Consider the following 7869-nt stretch of genomic DNA (forward strand, 5'->3'; position numbering starts at 1 on the left):
ATCATTATTCGCACTATTAACTAATTATTACATTATTAATTACCTCACTTAATTATTTCTAATCCTTAATTACTAATTAATTATCTAATTATTAATTAATTACCCAATTATTAATTAATTAGATAATTAATAAATAATTAGATAAATATTTAAATAATTAATTAAATAAATAAATTCGAATTTATAATTTAATAAAATAAATCAGAAATTATAAATACTTTTTTTCAGAATATCAAACTAATTTTTAATTAATTTTTAGAATTATTAAAACTGATTTTTAATTACTAAAATATAAATAATTAATTATTTTATTCAGAAACACAAAAGCATAACAGGATTTAGGGTTTTTAGGATTGAACCCGGGTCGAAACCGGGTTGCAACCGGGTCGCCCCCGACCCGATCGGGTCGGGAAGAACACCGCCCTGCAATCCCAGAATCCGACGCCGGCGGAAATTTCCGGCGAGACGAAACGTTCGATTCCAACTTGCTTGTTCTGCGTTTTCGACATACAGCAACAAAATGATGCTCCCCTTCTTCTTTCTGGCCTTTCCCCGTCCTCCTTCCTCGTCGAACACAGCCGGAGATGAAGAACGACGGCGGCGTCGCCGTTTTTCCGACGAGCACGAAACCAAAGCCAAACACCACGAATCCGGTACCATTCGACTCGCACAACAACGATCTACTCATCTCCAACAACAATAACATCAAACATCACACAGAGAATCAAACCCGAATTAAAGAATTAAACCCGAAAACACGAAATTAAAATCAACTCAACAATCAACAAAAATAATCACATAAACAGAAACTGCGAATCACCAGCTTCAATTTGACTACTTAAACGCTCGATTTGGTTGTCGGAATCACCTTCAAAATCGCGATTGATCCTCCGGCCCTGTTCTTCACAGAAACCCTAACCCTAATTCCTTTTTCTTTTTCTTTTTATTTTCTGATTTTTCTGTATAATTAACTGATTTAATTACTAATAAATCAGGTATTTATATTTATGAAAATAATACCCCTAAGTAAAATTAAGGGTCTAATTACACTCCTAATAAAAATATTTGGCCCCAATTTTTATAATTTTTGGGTATTAATATTGAATTTTTAAATATCCAATAAATACAAAATAAATACTAAAAATTCCCAAAAATTGTGAAAATTACAAAAATACAAAGAAAAATGATATATGATAATTTCATGATCATATAAAAATAAAAAATGTAATTTTTGTGGGGTTTTTGATACTTGAAGGGGTCCGGAAAAGTCGTTTTTCGCGAAAAAGGTCAATTTGTAAAACGTCTAGGGTTTCAGAATAGCGATATGGTATAGGGCATTTTTAATAAAATAGAGCCAATGATTTTGTTTGAAATACGGGCTTTTAAAACATAATTTTGAGCTGTACAGGTTTTAATATAATATATATAACTGACGATATAACGCTCAATAAATATCCAAAACACGTTTGGATCAAAACAACAAACACATAACACATAGCAGTTATGGTTTAACAACTTAACACATTTAATCACATAATAATACACATAATTTATCATTATCATAATATAGTACAAGCGTAATTCCTCGGTCGTTACATTCTCCCCCCCTTAAGAAGATTCTGTCCTCAGAATCACACTATGCAAATAACTGAGGATACTTTTCTAATATCCTCAGAATCACACTATGCAAATAACTGAGGATACTTTTCTAATATTTCGCTCTCAAGCTCCCAGATTGATTCTTCAACCACTGGGTTTCTCCACAAAACTCTTACTAATGACACAGACTTATTTCTTAGTACCCTCTCTTGCCTATCTAAAATCCTTATCGGCTGCTCTATATACGACAAATCTGCCTGAAGTTCTACTGGTTCATACTCTATTACATACCTTGTATCAGGATTATACTTCTTAAACATATATACATGAAATACGTTGTGAATGTGCTGCATATGGGGTGGTAGAGCTAACTCATACGCAACCTTCCCAATTTTCTTCAAAATCTCAAATGGTCCAACGTATCGTGGCTTCAATTTCCCTTTATTGCCAAATCTGGTCAATCCTTTCCATGGCGATATTTTAAGCAATACGTGTTCTCCTTCCTGATAGTCCATATCCTTCCTTGCTTGGTTTGCATATTTGCTTTGCCTGTTTTGCGCTGCCTCGATTCGTTTTCGAATAAGTTCAATCTTTTCTTTTGTCTGCTGAACTAATTCTGGACCCAAAATCTTGCGTTCTCCAACTTCATCCCAATGCACTGGTGATCTGCATTTCCTCCCATATAATGCTTCATACGGTGGCATTCCAATACTAGCGTGATAGCTGTTATTATAAGAGAATTCCACTAGGGGTAAATGTTCATCCCAACTACCTTCAAAATCGATCGCACAAACTCGTAGCATGTCTTCAATCGTTTGAATTGTCCTTTCACTTTGACTGTCAGTTTGTGGATGATAAGCTGTACTCATATTCAACTTCGTTCCTAGACATTCTTGGAATTGTCTCCAAAATCTTGAATTGAAACGAGGATCTCGATCCGATACAATCGATACTGGTACTCCATGACGCATCATAATTTCTTTAAGATATAAGTGCACTAGCTTGTCCAATGAAAATTTCTCGTTAATTGGAAGAAAATGTGCTAATTTCGTCAATCGATCAACAATAACCCAAATTACATCGTGATTTGCTTTCGTTCTTGGAAGTCCCACTACGAAATCCATCACTAGATGTTCCCATTTCCATTCTGAAATGTCTAACGGTTGCAATAACCCACTCGGACGTTGATGTTCTGCTTTAACTCGCTGGCATGTGTAGCATTTACTCACCCATTCTGCTATCTCCTTCTTCATATTCGGCCACCAAAAGTTTTCCTTCAAATCGTGATACATTTTCGTGCTTTCTGTATGAATGGAATACTTCGAATTGTGCGCATCTCGCATAATTTCTTCTTTTAGTTCTGCCACGTTAGGGATCCAGATTCTTGACGCAAAACATAAAATTCCTTCATTATCTTTCTGAGTTGTAATCTCCTCTCCCGTTAAGTTGTCGTCTTGACTCATCACTTTATCTTGACAATGGCGAATCTTTTCTAGCAACCCTGGTTGAAAAGTCATAGCGTAGATAGTTCCTGCAGATTCATGGGGAATACGAATCTCAATTTCCAATTTGTCGAATTCTTTAACCAATTCTTCACATGAAGTTAACCGATTCAACCTTTCTTTTCTGCTCAGTGCATCTGCTACAACATTTACTTTTCCTGGATGATAACTGATTGTAACATCATAATCTTTAATCAATTCCAGCCATCGACGTTGTCGCATGTTCAGTTCCTTTTGCGTGAAAATATACTTCAAACTTTTATGATCCGTGTAGATTTCGCATTTTTCACCGTACAGATAATGTCTCCAAAGCTTCAATGCAAATACAATTGCTGCCAATTCCAGATCATGCGTAGGATATTTCTGCTCATGAGGTTTAAGTTGTCTCGAAGCATATGCAATGACGTTACCATGTTACATCAACACACATCCTAGCCCGCGATACGAAGTGTCACTGTAAATAACAAAATTTCCTTGCTCGTCTGGCAGTACTAATACTGGTGCAGTCACCAACCGATTCTTCAACTCTTGAAAACTTTCTTCACACTTACTATTCCATTCAAACTTTTCACTTTGTCGAGTTAACTTGGTCAGCGGTGTTGCTATCTTCGCAAAATCTTTGACAAATCTTCGATAATATCCTGCCAATCCTAAGAAACTTCGAACCTCTGTCGGCGTCTTTGGTCTTTCCCAATTCAACACAGCTTCAATCTTTACTGGATCAACTTGAATGCCTTCTCTACTGATGATATGCACTAGAAACTGCACTTCTTTCAACCAAAATTCACATTTTGAAAATTTTGCATAAAGCTGCTCCTTTCGTAATATCTCCAATGTCGTTCTTAACTGCGCTGCATGTTCTTCTTCCGTCTTTGAGTAGATCAAGATGTCATAAATAAATACAATGATAAACTTATCCAAATACTTCTTGAATACTCGATTCATCAAATCCATAAATGCTGCAGGTGCATTCGTCAATCCAAGAGCCATCACAAGAAATTCATAGTGTCCGTACCTCGTTCTAAACGCTGTCTTTAGAATATCCTCGGCCTTGATCTTTAACTGATGATAGCCTGATCGTAAGTCGATTTTCGAAAACCATGCTGCTCCTTTTAGTTGATCAAATAAATCATCGATGCGAGGTAAAGGATATTTATTCTTGATAGTTAACTTGTTCAGCTCACGATAATCAATACACAGTCGCATACTACCATCCTTCTTTTTCACGAACAATACTGGTGCGCCCATGGGGATACACTTGGCCTTATAATTCCTTTGTCGAGAAGTTCTTGCAACTGCTTTGCTAATTCCCTCATTTCAACAGGTGCCATTCGATATGGAGCTTTCGAAATTGGTTCAGTCCCTGGCATCAAGTCAATAGTGAACTCGATTTCCCGATATGGTGGAAGTCCTGGTAATTCGTCTGGAAAAACATCAAGAAATTCACAAACTACAGGAATATCTTCAATCTTTGGATTTCCCTTATCAGCATCCCGTACATAGGCTAAATAAGCTTGACATCCTTGGCGTAGCAATCTTCTCGTCTGCATTATTGATAGGAATTTCTGCTTTTGCTTCTCACCTTTAAATATTACCGTTTCATTTTCTTCAGTTTGCAATTTCACTCTTTTATTCGCACAGTCAATCTGAGCATTATTACTAGATAGCCAATCCATTCCTAGAATAACATCAAACTCCCCTAACCTAAAAGGTATCAAATCAACTGAAAAATGACATCTCCTGATAAGTGGCATTTTATACCACTTATAACGTCTTAAAATGGCTTACATTGGTGTCTTGAAATCAAGTATTTTGTGTATTTGATGCGTTTTTCTAGTGTTTATGCATTTCAGGGTATTAGTTGCATTTCGGAGAAGGAATCATCAAGAATAAGCCTTGGCATGTGTTCACCATTGCGAGAGGAAAAGAACGGGCAGATTACGGCGAAGAAACGGAGCAAACCTGGAAATTTTCCAGTAGGGTCCTGCGCGCCCGCGCAACAATGCTGAGCGGCCGCGCAGCAGCCTTGCGCGCCCGCGCAGAAATGCTGAGCGGCCGCGCAGGGTCGGGGAAAAAGCTGAATTATTTTAGACTTCTACTTCTGTTTAGCTTCCAACTTCTATGTAATCTGAGTTTTATGGGACTATTATATAAGTAGATTTGAGACGTTTTTCACAGAGTATTAAGAGGAGATTATGTTTTAGATTGTGTTTTGCAAGAAGCGAAGGAGATAGGGAAGAAGACCGATTTAGCACACAGCAACGAAGAGGAAGCATATATTCTTGTGATTCTTGTTTCATTGTAACGTTGGATGCTAGTTTTCTTGCTTTGACTTATTTGCTCTTGTGACGTACTCTGTTTTAATATAATCAGTTTAGTTGATATTTTCTTGTGTTTGTTTATCATGATTTCATATGAACCCATGATGGCGATAAGTTCTATTATGGGCTAATCGTGATCATGGGGTTGCAACGGATTTATTATGAAATTCTCTAGTTAATTGTTTAATACTTTAGTGTGTGATGATTGCATGATATCTAGTATTGGTTGTGCGTATTCGTCTTATGTGCGTCGCGAACATATAAGATAGGGTGTTAATCTCTTGTGAAGCGACGGTGGATCTTGAGATTTAGAACTTGCCATGCTAGCATAGGTTCATGTACGTTGTGCATGATTAGTGGGTAACTCTAACAGTTTTATTTGCCCTATGTAATCAAAAGGAATAACTTGTGCTTAAATCATTGTGTTGTCAATTTCTGTAGACATATAGGAACTCAACATAATTGATGACTATTCAACTTCTATCTTAATTGTGGATGTTTGGTAGAATGGTATTAGTACAATGAAAGTTGGCTTTTATCAGTTTCGTGTTATTCGATTAATATCATCACTGTCACATGCTAAAGGTAATAACTATGGCTATAGAAGGAAGTAATAATGAAGTTGTGATCTCATGAGTGTTTTATTATTGATAAATTGAAGTGTTAGTTAAGTGGTTAATTAAGTAGTTAATTATAGTTAATATTTGATCAACAATTTTAACTGTTATCTTAACATTGAGAAGTAATCATACATTGGTGAGTGAGTTTAATTAGACAATAAATTAGTCTGAGTCTCTGAGGGAACGAACTAGAAAGTATTCTATATTACTTGCGAACACGTATACTTGCGTGAATATTAGTGCGTGATTTCGCCCTAACAAGTTTTTGGCGCCGCTGCCGGGGACTCGGCGTATTTGTTTAGTTTATGTACTTACCATCATTGGTCATTAGGACTCAGTGATTAGGACGTAGTAGTTAATTACTCTTTTCGGTTGTGTTTCAGGTACTTTAGCAACCGTTTATGCAAACTCGTTCTCGTGCTCGCAAGAGGACCTTAGATACAGCTGAGGAGAAAGACGAAGTTATTGATACCCCGGAGAAGTTGGATTTTGAGGATTCGGATTCAGGAACTGAGCAGAAAGAACCAGTAAACATGGGAGATCGTATTGTTCAAGCTGATCCAGCTCTTATAGATTTTTCTCGGCCTAAAATTGATGACATTCAGTCAAGCATCCTTCATCCGGCTATTCAAGCTAACACCTTTGAAATCAAGCCGGGCACTATTTAGATGGTGCAGAATTCTGTTTCTTTTGGAGGAGCGGCAACTGAAGACCCCAACATGCACATAAGGAATTTTGTCGAGATCTGCAACACTTTTAAGTATAATGGCGTGACTGATGAGGCTATCAAGTTGAGGCTTTTCCCATTCTCACTGAGGGATAAAGCTAAAGACTGGTTACATTCTGAACCAGCTGGGTCCATCACTACGTGGCAAGATCTTGCGCAAAAGTTTCTGGTGAAGTTTTATCCAATGGCAAAGACTGCTGCTATGAGGAGTGCTCTTACTCAGTTTGCGCAGCAACCTACAGAATCTATGTGCGAGGCTTGGGAACGCTACAAGGAAATGTTGAGAAAATGTCCACATCATGGAATGCCGGATTGGATGGTAATCACTGGTTTTTATAATGGTTTGGGGGCCCAATCTCGGCCCATGCTCGATGCAGCAGCTGGAGGCGCCTTATGGGCTAAAAGCTATACTGAGGCGTATAATCTTATCGAGACGATGGCTGCAAATGAGCATCAAAACCAACTCAGAGGATGACATCAGGCAAGGTAGCAGGTATTCTGGAAGTTGATGCAGCCACCGCTATTGCAGCCCAGCTCCAAGCGCTATCAATGAAGGTTGATTCTTTGGCTACGTATGGAGTTAATCAAATAGCTATGGTTTGTGAGCTTTGTGCAGGTTCTCATGCTACGGATCAGTGTTCTCTTGTCAACGAATCTGTTCAGTATATGAATAATTATCAGCGACAACAGCAGCCTGTGCCAGCGACCTATCATCCTAACAACAGAAATCATCCAAATTTCAGCTGGGGAAATAATCAGAATGCTATTCAGCCACCATATCAGCAAGGAGTGAGTAAACAGTTTAACCCACCTGGATTCCAGCAACCACAGCAGTATGCTATAAGGCAATCATATCCTCAACAGGGAAGTGCAGCTGCACCTACTAGTGCGGATTTTGAGGAACTTAAGCTGTTGTGCAAGAGTCAGGCGGTTTCTATCAAGACCTTGGAAAATCAAATCGGTCAATTAGCCAATGCAGTGCTCAATCGTCAACCTGGCACTCTTCCCAGTGACACGGAAGTACCAGGCAGGAAGGAAGCCAAAGAGCAAGTCAAGGCTATTACCTTAAGGTCTGGAAAAGTAGCTGATGCTGAAAAGGC

General features: G+C 38.0%; 1 non-coding gene across 1 annotated transcript; it reads right to left on the minus strand.

Moving 5' to 3' along the window:
• Positions 1-6968: 6968 nt before the first annotated feature.
• On the minus strand, positions 6969-7075 carry LOC141669463 (small nucleolar RNA R71). Its single transcript, XR_012553747.1, has one exon. It is a non-coding gene; the product is annotated as a small nucleolar RNA R71 (small nucleolar RNA).
• Positions 7076-7869: the final 794 nt, after the last annotated feature.

The sequence above is a fragment of the Apium graveolens genome, chromosome 6 (assembly GCF_009905375.1).
Source record: "Apium graveolens cultivar Ventura chromosome 6, ASM990537v1, whole genome shotgun sequence".
NCBI lineage: Eukaryota > Viridiplantae > Streptophyta > Magnoliopsida > Apiales > Apiaceae > Apium > Apium graveolens.